The 17,615-nt window shown below is 35.2% G+C and overlaps 1 protein-coding gene across 1 annotated transcript in view; it reads left to right on the plus strand.

The window, feature by feature from the left end:
• The window catches only part of ankrd50l (ankyrin repeat domain 50-like), an 84,582-nt gene that overhangs the window by 19,220 nt on the left and 47,747 nt on the right, over window positions 1-17,615 (plus strand). The window lies entirely within an intron of this gene.

Raw genomic sequence — 17,615 nt, forward strand, 5'->3', positions numbered from 1 at the left:
TTAAGATCCATAAATCCCTGTCATCGTTAAAAGTAACACATGTGCACGTGCCTGCTGCCCCACCCCAACTCCTTCCAGAATTTTGCATATTTTAATATGAAAATCAATATAAATATCACCTTCCCCGTTCAGTGTCTGGTTAAAAGACAGTGGGGAAAAGCATATGGAAAAAAAGAATTTAAGCGAAATATACTATTTGTTGGTTTAAGCAGTGGTATAAACAACAAAAGGAAGTTGATCAAGTGATATGGAGTGGTGGAGCAAATCAGAATTTCAAGTTCAGAAAGTTGCACAGTGCCCGAAATAAAAAAAAGAAGTGGTCAGATATCAAACTCACTGTGAAAAGGTGAGTGATAGCCTACCGTCTGAATGTCTTACGGAAGCATATTAGGGTACAGAGAAAAGTAAAAAAAAAAAAAAATAGGGACAAAGTGGGGAAAAAAGGTTGAAATGTCCACTTTAATCTCATAGTTTTTGTCATTAAAGTAGAACGTTGTAAGCTTAATCTTACAAACAATGTTACATTTACAAGAGTTTTTCAGATCCCATAGTAACTAAAGTGGCACATTAAATGCTGAGTATTGCATTAAGTCCGAAAATACCATTTTTGGAATTGTGTGTGTATGTATATGTAAACATGATAACTTGAGTACGCTTTCAGTTAGGTCAACTAAATTTTGCATCAAATTGTTAGGTACAAAACATAGATTACTTTCTACTTTAGGGCTATTTCTATTAACCAGAAGTGGTACTTTACCTTTTATTCATGCAGCTGCAGAGTCAGATTTATTCAAGTTTAATTGTGTAATAATTGTTCAATATATTATTAATTTGATTTGTTGTTGACGGTTCTTTAATGTACATAATATAAAAATATAATCATTCTCTTGCAGTTTACTTATCAAATATCCATCTCCATATTTAAGTATACAAGAAAGTCTAGGGGAGACCACTCCTGATTTTTTCTTTTGATATTGGATGATGTTTTGTAGATTAGCTAGAAACATTCTTTCTTTATTGTAAGTTTAGAAACTGTGAGAAAAAAAATGTTAAAATAGTTGAGGAATGAATATTTTTTCAAAATCGCACAGAAATAGTCATGATTTTGATAGAAATCAATACTTTATCAGGATACTTTTACATTAATTTACAAATATAGCCAAGACATTACTAATATTACAAATGGCTATTACCACTAGAAATTATTAATTTATAGTTTCTTATGACTGCAAACCCCATTTTCAGCACCTTTTAATCCAGTGTCCTAATAATAAACTCTCTAAGCTCATCATTAATTAATTATGTCTAAATGTTATTTGGTTATAAAAGAAACTTTTTTAATTATCGTAGCATAGCTGGAACCTGTTATTCTGTTCAATAAACCAAGTAAGTTGCCTTTAATGGGGTACTGGCATTTCTAAATTTCAAGTCTGGGTTCAAAATTGACCCAAACAGCTTTCTGAGGAAGCAGTTATTTTGTGAATTTGAGGTTATTCCATGACACAGATTGCCAAGAAACTGTAGATATCCTTCAGAAGCATCCAATAATATTTTAAGAGTAGAGGGCAAATTGGACCTTACCAGGATAGATAAAGAAAGTGCCTTCATGCTCAACTAAAGGGTGTGTAGTTTGAGAAGCAAGGTCCTCAATTGACAGGTTTTTAAAATCATGTATGCCAGAGTGTGATCTGCAGCAGTGATCTCGCACACATGTTCTCCCATCTGTGCAACCACCACTAATTCAACATTTATTAAGCCAAACTTGTAAGGATGAACTTGGGAAGCTAGACTGTGAAAAAGGTGAAATAAATCCTGATTGTATACAAACAGTTAAATAAATGAAGGAAACAATAAAATGTTTGAAAAGTATTACAGTTTTTTTAATACTGAATTTGGTCTTCTGTTCTTCCTTTATAGCTGCTGTTTTTGCTGAGTTTCTAAAATCCTTGTAAAACATTTTCTAGAGAGTGAACAGAAGACTGCGCTGATTCATAGCACATCCTGTTATACATTTTTCATAATTCATTTGGCTCAGGTTGAGATGGTCACCTTCTTGAAGAGTTACAAGGCGTCAGTGGATTGTTTGCTTATTTTTAGAAGTGGTTAAAGTACATTTTTGTAAACTGTTATTATGTAGTTCAATATAATGTAATTGCCTGAATTAATTTAGAGTCCATCTATTCACACTTTATCTTGGTTCAGGTTATAAAGTAGGAAAATTAAAAAAAAAAAATGCTAATGCTTTGTTAAACCAAAATAAATATATACCTTCATCAAAACTATACATTTTTAGATAAGTTTACCTTGCATCAGTTGTGTAAGGTCTTTTTGTTTACTTCACGTCTACAGTGTATTCCCACTTGACAATTTTATAATGAAGTTTCAGAAACTTTGCTCTTCCTAATGTTAACTGACCCAATTCCATTAATCTTATACTGCAATTGCAGGAAATAGTATATGAACCCTTTGGCATTACCTGGCTTTCTGCATGGATTGCTCATAAAATGTGATCTGATCTTCATCCAAGTCACAAGTATAGACAAAGAAATATGCTTACACTAATAACGCAGAAGCTATTAAAGTGTTTCATGTCTTTTTTGAACACACCCATCAAACATTCACATTGCTGCGGAAAAAGTAAATAAACTATTAGATTTAATAATTGATAAAACCTTGTTTGGCAGCAGTAGCTTCTATTGAGTGGATCTGATAGCTGCATATCAGACTTTCAGGATGAATTTTGGATCATTGTTCCTTACAGAGCTACTTCAGTTCAGCCATATTCTTGGGATCTGTGGTATGAATGCCTCTCTTGAGGTCATTACACACTATCTCAATGGGGTTAATGTCTGAGTTTTGACTGGGCCCTTCCAAAAGGAGGATTATTAATTCATTTATTTATTGATTGATTGATTAAAGTAAGATATTTAGGAAATTGTTATGCCGCATCACCACTTTTTACTGAGCTTCAGTTGGTGGACAGCCAACCTCATATTATCCTGTCAGACACCTCAGTAAGCTTGGGAATTTAAGAGCAATCTGCCAGGCCTTGGACAGCAAAGCAGCCCTAAATCATAATTCTCACTTCACTGTATTTTTACCATTGTGATGATGTTTTTATGTTGGTATGCAGAGTCCTGTTTACACCATATGCCCTACTGTCTATTTTTCTAAAACAATTCAACCTTAGTTTCTTCAATACACAAAACATATTCCCAAAAGTGTTATAGAGTGACTAAGTGTTGTTGGGCATACTTCAGGAATGCAGCAAGGTTTTTATTTATTTATTTATTTTTGGGAGAGCAGTGGCACCTTCCCTGTTAAGTTTTTGCATATGGTAGACTTGTGAATAGAGATGTTAACCTGTTCCACTCTAGAGTTCTTTTTTTTATCTCATTGAGCATTCTACATGTCTTTCATGTTATCTTGGTTGGAGTATCGCTTTTTGGAAGAGCAGCCACAGTCCTAAATAATCTCAATTTATATATAGTTTGTGTAACTGTGGACTGATGAATTTCTGAACTCTTAAAATAACTTTGAACCATTTCAACAATTCTTGATGGTAGCTCTGAGACCTTTTACTGAGAAGCTTCTTGTGAATAGCAAACTCAAAATTTTGGGTCTTTTTTAATTGTCAAAGTTTATCTAAACCACACCTCCAATCTTGTTTCATTGAATGCACTCCAGGTTTGCTAACTCTTGATTACAGTTAGCTTTTCTTGAAGTCATTAGCTTAGATTTTCACATACTTTTCCCCTACACCTGTAAATGTTAGAATGATGTATTTAATACTAGCTGTCCCCCACAGCTCTGGCCACATAGTAGTGAAACAGAACAAACTTTAAAAATCAATAAAAAAAATGTAATAATTTGTATTGAGAAGAATTTATATTGATTGCTTTAGTATCCGAGGGCCTCTTGATATAAAGTATAAGGAACGAGAATGTAGCTGTGCTCTGCCAAAAATGTAAAAAGTTGGCAAGGTACCTTTGGCCAAGCTGAAGGTAGGTACGCTCCAACGTCAAACATTGCCACTGTTTCTGATAATGTTCAGCTGTGATGGGAGAGTATCCCCCGAGTAGGGAGAAGAGCACATGGCCGTTATATCTCTGCCAATAAGCAGGTACTATCTAAAATACATGTAGCTGTTATCGCTCTCTCTCTGTCTCTCTCTCTCATCTCTCTCTCTCTTCTCTCTCCCTCCCTGAAAAATGTCAAATGTCACTCTCTAACAATCTCTAGATGATAATGTGTGTTGAACAAACCGGTATCGCTAGCTAAATGGAGGCAAGGTACGCTCCAACACATGGCGAAAGGTAGAGTGACTCAAATGGAGCCTAGCACTTGAGTGAGGATGGCCCTACCTGGCCCCCTACTCATTAGGTCATGCCTCCCCTTCCCCTCGGCCCGGAGCCTGACTCTCAAATTCATGTGAATGAGTCGGTGCTCCAACCAAACTATAATACTTAGGGCGATAAGAGAAGTCGCAAAATCAACCAGAATATTCAAGCAAATTATAGAAAAAAGCCCGATCTAAATCCATAAAGTAGTTCTCTGGTGAAAACCAGACAGACGGACATTGGATTTTTATATCTACAGTAATCCCTCCTCAATCGCGGGGGTTGCGTTCCAGAACCCCCCGCGACAGATGAAAATCCGCCCTCTAGACATGAAATAACACCCTTTAGTCAAAAGTTTAAACTGTGCTCCATGACAAGACAGAGATGACAGTTCTTTCTCATAATTAAAAGAATGCAAATATATCTTTTCTTCAAAGGAGTGCGCGCGTCAGGAGCAGAGAATTTCAGAGAGAGAGAGAGAGCGCTCGCTAAGAGAAGCAAACAATCAAAAAATCAATACGTGCTTTTGTGCTTTTAAGTATGCCAAAGCAGCATTTTTTAGAGGAGCGTCCGTATCCTCTAGGCATACAGCCCCTCTGTTCATACCCCCTCCGTCAGGCAGAGAGAGTGAGAGAGACATAGAAAAGCAAACAATCAAGCACCGTGCGGGAGGCATATCGTATATCATTGAGGAGTTTTAGTTAATACGTAATACATGCTCTGATTGGGTAGCTTCTAAGTCATCCGCCAATAGCGTCCCTTGTATGAAATCAACTGGGCAAACAAACTGAGAAGGCATGTACCATAATTTAAAAGACCCATTGTCCGCAGAAATCCTCGAACCAGCGAAAAATCCGTGATATATATTTAGATATGCTTACATTTAAAATCCGCAATGGAGTGAAGCCGTGAAAGTCGAAGCGCGATATAGAGAGGGATCACTGTATACATCTCTCTATATCTATATACAAGTACAAGAACACTACAATAAGTTGTGTGTAATTAGTTAAAGTAGAATGTGTTTGTACATTTTTGTTACTTAAATGAAGATCAGACTGTATTTAAAGACCAATTTATACATAAATATAGTGTTTACATACATTTACATACCAGTGTATGCTCACAGAAATCGAAGGGGTGCAGAGATTTCCCACCAACAGTGAATGTGTGATGGAAACATTCCATGATTGAGATTATTTTGGTTTGGTTCTGCCTGGAAATGCTTTGTTTCATCGGTTCTAAAACTGAACATTCAGTAAGGTGGATGTGTCGATGTGTCTTTGTCATTAATTACTTATTGTATTAGGGCAGTCAGGCTGAATGTCACAATTCAAGTATAATTTGAATGTGTGTTTAAAAATATTAGACAACAAAGATGAAAAGATAGAAACCGTTGCAATTGGGACATCACAAGTATGTTTCTTTGTGTACTTTTTTTTTGTTGCTTGTGCATGAGAGAGTAGAATGACAGTACCTGACCTACACAGTCAATGCACCACTTTTATTATTGTGCAGGCTACCATGGTTCAAGGCCTAGTTACTTCCACAATCCCCTTGACGTGATCATTGACAGTTGCTGCATTGTTAACAGTGCCCAGGGAGCTAATATCTTTAATCTTTGTACAAGTTTAACACAGTCATTTTGCCATGCAACCAACTTGCACCATAGTTCAGGTGACAGAGTTCACCAGGCATATCACAGTAGTTCAGTTGTACAGTGCCTTATGCATCCGTTTCACTGTTTGTGTCAATGTATAATGACCACTTCACACTGCCATTACTATTGCTTAATTCAATTAATGATTCAGTTTCGGTTTGTTTTAAAACTGTCTTTATTGCTTCTTGTTTATATGCCAGTTTTGGTTGATTTCTCATGAGTTCCCTTAAAATGACAAACTGCATAGAAATAGTCGTGATTTTTACAGCAAAACATTATTTTATCAATTAAATGGTAGCAGAATACTGAACTGAGAGTTACTTTGACTTTTCATTGTAAAGTGGATTAATAAACATAACCCCGAGTCTGGCTTGGGGTTAACTGTAATGACATAGAATTCTGAGCTCAAGTCATGCTTGGGGTTAATGATAAAGAGTTTTAAGACATTGATAGAGCTTATTTTACTTACCTCTGCCATCATACAGTTTAGCTGTCTCCTGACATGGCAATCAATGCCTGAAACAATGAAGTTAAATGGAAAAAAATATTCGGGTCCACCTGTATTACATTTTTGCTTAAACTGTAAAGGAGAGAAAAAAGGCTCTGTTTAGTCTAATCCCATATGTTATTCCTTGACTAGTTGCTGCCTCCAGCACTGCAACATAGCAAGTTGGAGTTTGTCATCACACGTGTGTATATATTTTTTTTATCCTAGCCATGGAACTAACCACAATTCACATATTTTGTGCTTTACTTTAATATTTTGTTCTAGCTTTGTTAATGTGGGAGTATCCTGATAAACACTCAAACCCACTGAAGCAATGTTCTGTAAGTTGCTTTAAATACAGGCATCAACTAGAAAAGTTATAATAATGAAGTGGAAATACTTAGAACAGTTGCAATGCAACATTTACTATTCACATCTTTCTTTAATCGAAATGTGCATGAGTCAAGTACTTCATGCTTTACAGACAAGAAAAGGCTAAAAAGTAAAATAGAAAAAAATGGCACATAAGATGAGCATGCAGCACCCAGAACATTTAACTGGTGTTTGAATATGTTAACATATGTGCTTATTTTTAATATGAATAATCAGAACTTCATTTTTGGCTGATTTGACAGCGTAATGGCAACCAACTAGATTACTTGTATAGTTGATCTGATACTGTCAGGTTTCTGTTCTTGATAAAACAGATCAGTGTTGTTCTACAGCTGTCATTCACCTTTGCCCAGTCAGGTCTAAAGTAAACCTTGGGCATTATTAATTTATAGTAATGTTGTGTGTTTTTGTAGCCATGTTCAGGTAATTGATTGGCTATGCTTTAAGAAAGTTTTTTTTTTATTTCTACAAATGAGAGATGTTGCATTCTTTTTTGTGCAATTACTAGTTTCTAATGTCAGAGCCTAACTTTAAAGTTGGTGGGGCGTGAATAATTTTCCTAAAAGAACACCAAGCAGATGATACCATACCATGTGTAGTGAATTCAAACTGAAGCATGTACCCCATGAACATATGAAGAACTTGCTTACTATCAGCAAGTTAGTAACCATTACTAATCTAAGCCAAAAAAATTCTGTTGGGGTACCTTGGATTTTCTGACTGTAGATCAGTAATATTTTCACATGTAAGAGATGGCTGGTAGCTCAACCTGGCTGGGACACCCCGAGATGGAAGGACACTGCCTCCCCCAAGACGCTAGATGGTAGCTTACCTGGAGTGCGGCGGTGCCCTGGATTCCCGCAGGGCACTGTGGGTCATGGAGTTCGACAACACAGCCTTGCTGGGTACCATGGGTTCCGCCACGGGACGCTGTGGGAAGATGGTGGGAGAATAAGTTCTCACCTAGCCCGCAAGTACTAGTGGATCACAAGGACGGAAACCCTGAAGTACTTCCGGGCTGATGGAAAAACTCAAGTTCTCCATCTGACCCGGAAGAGCTGGCAAGTCACGTGGAGGAAGAACAGAAGCACTTCCGGGTCAAGGATTATTTAAAGGACTGCTGAAGACCCAGCAAGTGAGGCAGAGTTGGGTGGAGGTGGTCGAAGCTTGCTGGGGTGTGTGGAGGAGATAGAAAGAGAGAATTGTGAATGTTATTGTGTTTATTTGATTGTATATTGTGGCTGTGGTGCTTGGGGAGCACTGTACAAGAAGAAGAAAAGAATTAAACAACTTCTTGGAGCTTTTAACATGTGTCCCGTGTGTCTGTCTGTTGATTTTAAGGGGCAACAATGACCCCTGGCATCCACACTATATATCATTTTTATGTGGTCCGCTTCAGTGCAAATTCAGGTTTCTAGTTATTTCAGTTATGAGAATCCTTAAATATAAAATTATGGAAATCATGTGGAAATAGACAAAAACATAATAGTAAAACAGAGAGAATAAAGTAAATTAAATAAAAGTGATCAACAAAATATTTTGTTATCCAATAAAAGCTGCTATACGCCGGTACTGTACTACTTATAAGTACATATCCACTTTTTGTAGCCCATCTAGCATTTTTTTTGTTGCCTCTGGGTCATATCCTTGTGTTTGGCTGCAAAGCATTCATTAATGACACTGTTATCAAGTGCTTTATGTCGTCTGATTCCGTAGAAATTCAGTAATCCTTTCATGTCGGGTTATATGCACAGTAAAATTAGGTTGTATTAACTTTACTATAAAATATAGCAAACACTTGTGGAAACAGACAATAAAAACAATAAAGGAAAAGAATATTCACATTTTCATTGTAAAAAAAATGGCTGCAGGTATGCAGAAAATAAAAATTGAAACACCAAAACCCTTTTGAACTGAATAAATTTACTGTGAATCGGTTGTCAAACTTATTTGCAAGTATGTATACCTCCTTCTTGTAGCACTGTCCCTTACTATTAGATTAGAACATGCTTTACATAACATATAGTATGCATATCAAAAATCATTCTACACCACAGCAGACACCCATTTCATTTGTACAAAGGTACAACAAATGATGGTTATTCACAAGGCAGAACATAATCCCAAAACCTGCCCACACATCTGGCACGGTAACTAAGTGCACCTGTATATATTTACACACAGAAATAATTTGTAAAGCACATAAAAATAGTAAGCAAGTAAACAGACAAAGAGATGTATCTTATATGAGTATATGTCTGTTTTTGCATGTAAATACATATATGCCTACATTTTTTTTTCTCTTTTCTCCATTACTGCTGGGATAGATTCTGACTTTACATTAGAAATCAGAAGCAGGAAAGAACTAAATGAAACTTTAAACATTTACAGTAAAAAGCACAAAGCAAATAATACTGCACCTCAAAGACTATATTCACACTTTTTCAGTTCCTTGTAGTATTTCAACCTCATCATTCCACAGGGTCTCTGTGCCACACCAGTAAAATCAATTATGTCCCGTTCCTCCCCTTTATATGACTGCAAAAGGGCAGAAACCAACAAAAGAAAATAAACATTTTGCATTAGAATTTTTTGTGGCGGTGGAGGAAACCAATAGGGACCTGCACTTGGCAATTCCCTAGTAAGGGAGCAATGCTAGGTGCTGTGCAGGAAAGTTCAGTGTTATGAGCTCTGACTTCTGCCGCGCACTTTCTTCCTTCACCTTCCTTGAACGACCAAGCAAGGTATTAGATTTTCATTATTGATCAGTGGAAAATGAATGTATATAATTAGAGGTATTCAAATGTATGTGCACATTATTTACTAATGGCATACTTTACGTAGAGTAACTTTGTGTCACTGATATCAAACGCAACAATGCTACATGTAAGGATACTGTATGTGGGACTACACTCACTGCTGTGCTGCCTTCAGTGGGATCATATATGAGAGCCAAAACTAAAGCAGGCATTGTAGTAAACAGAACACCGATACCATTGTACACCTCCTTACAGATCAGCAAAATATTTGCTTGTAGAAAAAAGTTTTTTCTTCTTGGAGAGCTGTAAATTACTTACAAAACTGGCAGGCAAATGCAGTGCTTGAAAGCAAAAAAAATATTCATAGTCACACAATAAAAACCTAACATGAGTATAACATTTCATATTAACTGAACATGAGAATAATGTTATTTAAGTTATTCCCTTAGGCTAGACAAGGGTAAAGTGCACATTAAATTTGCATCTCTTCATAGATATAGGTGTTACAGTAACCTATGGGGCTAACCTAAATATTTTTGTGCAAAAAGGAAATTGTCATAGATATAATGAAAACATCAACTTTTAGAATTAGCATAAAAGACAAATCATAAATTTGTATTTTTATGTGGAAGCTGAGAAAATCATACAAGTAAATATATAAGGGGAGAGTTAAAATTTAGGAATTACAAAAAAATCATTTTGATTTTAGGTATGTTTAGATGAGTTCCGAGGTACTGAGGGTATTCTGGAATGGTGTGTTAGCCTTTGGTTTCCATCAGATAATGAAATCAACTTTTATCTTGGATAATTCCCTTTATAAAATACACCAGTTGGAGAGCTGTATAAAGCAACAAGAATGCATTACAAAGGAAAAAGCATTAAAATTAACAATGTTGAAAACATAATGAACTTATAAGAAACAAATTTAAGTGTGCATAAGAAGAAAATAAATGAATAGGAATTTTGAGTAGGTAAACAATGTAAAATGAGAGTGTAAAGGGTGATTGCACTAATATGCAGGAGCCAAGCTGTAATGAGAAGAAATCACACTTCTGCTCAACTGAAGTTTCTAAAAGAACCCATTTTATTTTTATTGAGCTGTAGCACATTGCTAGATATTTATTTACTGAATTACTTATCTCATGAAAAACAAGGACAGATCTTCCTGTAGAGATGAGTATTGGCCACATAAGGAAGTGAATGTGAGGTTATACTGCCTGAGCAGACAGCCTACTGTAGATTTCGAAAAGAGGTTTACCAAGCACCGTACAGAGCACTGTAGAAGGAAGGTTGTAAAGAACTTGTTTTACCAACAATCATAACATTATGCCTGCTTCCCAAGAGACTTGGGCATAACCAAGACTAGCATTTTCAGTAGGCCCAGTAAAGTAGTTAAAGCACTATTCGAGTGTCCTGACCAATAGTATTGATGCAATAGTGCCGTTATCTAAGGTCATGTCATGCATGTGTTTAATATGTCATTTTTGAATTAATTCAGATGCTTTAAATTATGGTTAATGTTTATAGTTTTAATTTCATAATGAGTTATTCACATTTAAATATTATGATTATGCCTATTGTGCATTATAAAATTATTCCATTTCATGAAAAGGAAGGAAAAAAAATCTGCATCCTCTATGAGTTAAAAGGATCATGTGAATTATCTGAATTTCAGAAAAAGTTTTAATCATTATGTGAAGTAATGAAGTTTGTGATTTTTCTGATTTAAATATCAGGAATACTTGAAATGCTTTCTTCAGAAATAACATTTAGAGTTCTTTGAATGGTCAGGCAGCTGGGTGAATAATAAAAAAAATGCTATATATCTGCCAATGTGTTCTTTTTTTTTTTTTAGGACTATACCAATCTCCAGTTCCACATCATTACAATTCACCAACAAACATTATACCTGCTTCCAAAGAGACCTGGGCATAACCAAGAGTAGCTGATTCTGATTCAATTACTGATTGTCTTTACATTTTTTACACTACGTTTTTCCATAATTTAGCCATGTATAAGCGTTATGTTTCATGATAAAGTGTTGTTCTTGGTACTTTTTCAACTAACATAAGGTTCTGCTCAGTGACGATCATATTAAATTTATTAAAATTCTTTAAATACATTTTTCTTTAACTGATAAAACATGCATGCAAAACATTTATCCACGATACATATGCATGTAGCATATGCTGTTGATTTGCCATTAACAAAAAAAGCTAAAACCAGATAAAAACTTGCTCTAATAACAATCCACAATTCTAATGAAATTAAATGTTCCTAGGATATTTACCAATTACCAGCCTATTTTGGCTCATAAGCTAACAAGCCTATTGTCTACAAAGCAGCCAGGGCAGATTCTTTTTGTCAATATGGGCATCACTGTTTTTTTTTTAAGCCTATTTGTTACTCTTCTAATCCAAATGTGAGCTGTCATATGCTGGATGACCACAATTGTTCATGGAGAGAACAAAATAAGAAGGTATGAACTCTTGAATGGAGCTTTTCTTTTGGTCTGAGTCCAAGATGTGTGGCCCTAGAGAGTACAGGCCCCTTTTCTTTCACTCTAAGTAGACTTAGACAACATATTTCCCGGCCTGTCCTCTCCATGCACAGGACTTATCTTCAGATTTCTGGTCTCAAGTTGCTGCTCAGCTTTCTTTAATGTGAAAGCTAATACTTCTGTCTTCTCTCTCCTAAATGACTCCTCTTTTACTACGTGCCATCTTCTGGGACCAGAACTACATGTTTACTTCAAGTCCAATAATGGTTTGCATACAGGAGCACTTCTGTAATGCTTAGAGAAGCACAGGCTAAAAAAATGTTTCATGAGACAATTTGAAGACTCATTTAATTGGACCTTTGCAATTCGTGGAGATAAGTATGTACTTGTACATTGTAATTTACTTATCTGAACATTTTACTCTCCTTGGTGGTGAACAGAGCTTCTCCTTTAGTTGTTTTGTGATGTCCCCTTAAGTGAATCACAGTGTATTTCCATCTAGGGTGATTGTTTCCTGACTTTCACAGCAATTCAAAGTTGCATAATACACTGTATGAGTAGTGCAAGGTTTGGGTCACTTTGAGAGCCATTTGGCATAAAATGCTGAAAATATGAACGGAGCACTATTCGTCGGTTTCCATGTGCCCCTTTTGCAAATTCACAGTGATATAATAAATCGGTTTAATTCTCTTCAAGGTTAGATGCTGCAATCCATTTAAACCCCATATTCAGTGATTGAGGGATCAAGATTGCTTGGCAGCCCGTCCATCAATTTCAGTGGCAGTTGAAACACTAAACTTGAAACCTGTTCTATTCATATCACACTTTGAAAACATCATCTGCACCAGATATATCAAAAAGAAAACCCTTTCTTCGTTCTGTTCAGATGTGGCTTGGCTCTATCAATTATTTTTCTTTTTTTTTTCTTCTTTGCTCCTTTAACTTCAAAAAGTGCTTAATGTTGATTGGTATTGAGAACTTAATGATGATATGCATGTGGGCAGCAGTGTTGTCTTTTTCAGAAACACAAGCTATGCACTGATGATAATAATAATAAAATAGTAGTGTAATCAATTTAACTAAGATTTACTATAACATGTGACACACTTCCCCGGTCCAGAAAGCAATTGACATTGTTGTGTGATATTTTTCCTTGTTTCAGACTGGGTTCCAAAGCTACAACAGTTGAGAAAAACTGCTTTTGGTGTGTTTTTTACATGTATTAAATACCTTTCTTACTGGTTCAGTTGCGCAAAATTGACTATGCTCACTGCCATGATGCCTGACAAGCACTTTCTGTGCTTTTTTTTTGTGTTTTCTTTGAAGTTTGCTAAAATTTTCTCCTTTCACTTTGCTTCTACAGATGGCCTACATTTGAATAATATGATAGGCCTCATTTTTCCATAAGGTTGCTGCAAGTGCTGTGGCAAAATGGGGGACACTTTGTGTTAGAATGTCCCACTTGCTAGGGCACCAATTTTCAACCGGTGTGCCTCAGCCTACCAGGTTCACAGGTGTGCTGCAAGGATTTTTAAAACAAATTAATGAAAGGCTTCTTGAAAGAAATATGACACAAATTATTTACCATTTTATATGATTTCAATTTCATTATTTTAAAAATATAGATACACTATATGTGAAATATAAAGCAATAAATGTTATAAATGCATGAAAATATACAAGTTTACATGTCTGAACTTTTTAAAAAAAGTTATTTACTAAAAATTATTTTGTATAATCAATTTAAGTGAACATTTACTTTTTTACAATTTATATATATATATTTGGTGAGAACTGCTTTTTTTAAATAAAGCTTTAATTTTAATTTAATTAAAAATTAAATTGCATGACAGCTTGCAATTATGAGAAGCATTTTTTCTTTAATGTCATATGTATTATGAATAGATGTCTTCTCTACATATTTTATCAGATAAACTATATATTTTAATGGAATTTATTTTAGTTTGGTCATTGAATACTGCCTTCAGAATTTGGTTTTGTTAGTAACACCTCCGATTAATGGTTTAATTATAAAAATACCAAAGTTAAAACTTTAGTATGGAACATAAAGCTTCTTGGTGTCTGGTTATGCAGGAGCTTAGTATGCATTTTTTTTTTAAAGAGATGAAAACAAAATCTGATTTGGCTGATCCAGTAACATAATATCAGTGATTTGTGTTGCTCTAAAATAACCTGATCGGAGCATCTCTAGTTTGTTGTGTTATGTGCTATCTCCCAAAATCGATACCAGTTTTCAACATTTCTTACACAGTACTTTCTTTTGACGTACATCTTTCTGAATTCAATATACTCCCACACACATGAGGTGTGCCATTAAGATGTCTTCTTTTTATTTTCCAAAATTCCACCTTAATATTTATATAGCCACTGTTACACGATTATCTTTGCTGGTTTTTTTTTTTGTATATGTCATAAAGCTTCCCTATTTTTTAACAGCAAAGTGGTTTTTGTGCATTATGCATTTTTGAGTAATATTAAAAGTCAAGTGTTTTAATCCTTTCACTTTAATTAATTTAATGCCTGGAGTATAACAGTCTTAAATTTAAATTTGTGATTTTTTTTTTTTTTTTATTCTTTTGTTCCAAATGAATTCTTACAGATATATCATGAACCTGTAGACTTCATATTTATGTCTTGATATCCCATTTTAAAATTAGATTGTAAGTAGTACACTAAACAAAATATTAATGTTTTATTATACATTGTGATCTTCACTTTATTGATTATTAAGGTTTAGCTTTGTATATATGTAGTTTGCTAACAGTGTCAGTCAGGAAAACTCAAATTCTCTAGTCCTCAATCATAAATACCTCTCTCTTGCATAAACAAGTTTAGGGCAGGACCTGCAACCTGAAGAGAGGAAGGTGAAAAAGCAGCATGTGATTACGAAATAATGACATTTACAGTGAAGGAGAACTGAGGGGAAGGCATGCACACTATTCGCCAAGCTAATCTTATCAGTCAGGTGTTTCCTAGCAGTCAATTACTGATGTAGTTTAGGAAAATGGCAGATATATAAAAAAGCTGTAAGATGAAATGATTTCACATGATTCAGACTGAAGTGGGTTTTTGTTTGCTAAACATGAATCCTCTAATAGTGATGGAAGTGCACAAGGTTCTGAACGAAAAGCAGCAGTTAAAATTGTTTATAAACACACTTAATATACAGTATGCAGATGCAAAATCCAGTAAAAACTAAGCAGGACTCTACATAGTGCACAGCAAAGATCACACTGTAAATGATCAATGGATGCTGAAAGTCATATCAAATTGTTAACCAACCATTAGTTTAGTATCTGTTACAAACATGATATATTAAATTACTTGGTAAAAGGGGTGTGGCACAGGTCATACACTTTAGAGGGATGTGCAAAGCTTTGGAAAAAGGTTTTTTGTAACATGGTTCGTGAAGCCTACTGCAATAGGTGTTGATGCCGCACATGTATTTTAAAGAACTGTGTATTCAAGTACTATGTTTTCATGATCACCATCGAGCCTGATGTAGCAAATTAACAAGTAGTCTTCTTAGGATGTTTCTGCTCATGATGCTTCTTTCTGGCAAAATATATTTATCCATATTTTGCCTGTATGCTTTTTTCCCCACATTTTTCCAAGCTCTACTGTTACTGCCTTCTTTTTAAAGAAATTGCACTTTTCATTTATGACAGGTGCAGTAAACCACACATTTTCAAACAATTCTTTTCTAGTGTGGTGCTGAGGTGTCACCCGCTGTACCTGGGTCCCAATTCAGGTGGTTCGGCGTGTGGTGCTCCCAAACTCTTCCTCCTCCTTCAGATGCTGACCTCCGGTTTTTGGCAAGATAGTTTGACAGCAGTGCTGAAAACAGAGATGTCTTCTTTATTTTTCCGTATTTATGTTTTCCTCTATGATATAGTGGAGTGGCAAAATATTAGCCTTACTTTCTCATTTATTTTGAAATATTAACACAGATACTTCATGGTGCATATACACCGGTTTAAATAGAAGTATGTTAGCTGGAGAGTTGATGGTTCCTTTGTCATTTGCACCTTATTATTAACTAATGCGTGGTTAAGAAAACAGGTAACAATTAAAACCTTAATGCAGCTGTTTAAAATTATAAAAATATATTTAAGGGTTTCGAATTGCAACAAATGAGTTAACTAAAACTTAGCCATAAAAGCATATTGCTTTAGTAGTAAGTTAATGGGTTCTAATAAAAAAAGGGTTAAAACAAAAACCTGAAACCACTGCTAACCTCAAGGACCGAAGTACCCTGTTCTAAAATAATAAATTTTTATTGGGGAAAAAATAATCCATTATTTTATATGTCATAATGATTATGTACAGTTCCATTCTGCAAATACTAATGCCTTTTTAGTTTGTTCATGACAAGAATGGGGTTGACAAAATGTATTGATAGATATGTTGGAAAACATAGATTTTAATATCTGATAGCAGCATACTTTGCACTGCCAATGATGTTGCAATAAAGTTTTAATCAATTGAAGGTGGCATAGTGATGTAGACCATTAGCCATGCTGCCTCACAGGTCCAGAGTTCTCTGTTTGAATACTGGCCTAATTAATGCCTATGTGGAATTTCTACATTCTTACCTGATCTTTTTTGGTTTTCATTTTTTTTTCACCATGCTTATTAGGTTGATTGGTATCTATAAACTGTCCCTGTATGAGTGAGTGTACTTGAGCAATGGAGTGATGCCAGAATTGGTTCTTGTGTTTATTTCTGCCAGAATAAACTCTTGTGACTGTTTCCCTGAAACTGTATCAAATGGGTTCAAAGATGAATGGAGGCATGGATATAAAGGTGAAAAGATAGGTACAGTAATGTGTTGTGATTTTAAATGTATGCTTTATGCATGGAGAGAAAAATTAGGAACAGCATGTGTATGTGAAAGATATAGTCAGTAGGGTCACCAGTGGATTTAATTGGTCCATCCTGGGTGCTGAAATTGCATTGCTGAATTGTCTGTCCATAGAAAGTTTCAGAAGTTGTAGCTTCCATTAGTTGAAAGCATAATTTATATAATTAGGCCTGTGACTCTGCTTGGATGCTAAGGTGAATTTATTTATTCATTATATATTTATTTTTGTGTTTTGGGGATGCAGTAGTCTGGGGTTGGAGGTGGGGGGTCAGATATGATTCTCAAATGAGAATACACATCTGGGGACAATTTGCTAAAATATTTATAATGAATAGCAGAGAAATCCTCCTCTGCAAAGGCAACACCCACAGGGCTTCTTTCTAAAACACTCACCCATTACTCCAGGAAAAGAAACTGCAAGCACACAAATAACCAGGTTAAGGTAAATAACCCGATTTAAGGAAGAATCCTGGTTCCATAAAAATCTGGGTTGATATGTGTAAGTAGTCTTCTGGAGTTTTCCTTAGTCATAACACTCCAAAATCATTTAATTGTGCGAAAAAAAGAGTCAAATGTCATCGACCATTGTATTTT

Source organism: Polypterus senegalus, chromosome 2 (assembly GCF_016835505.1).
Source record: "Polypterus senegalus isolate Bchr_013 chromosome 2, ASM1683550v1, whole genome shotgun sequence".
NCBI lineage: Eukaryota > Metazoa > Chordata > Cladistia > Polypteriformes > Polypteridae > Polypterus > Polypterus senegalus.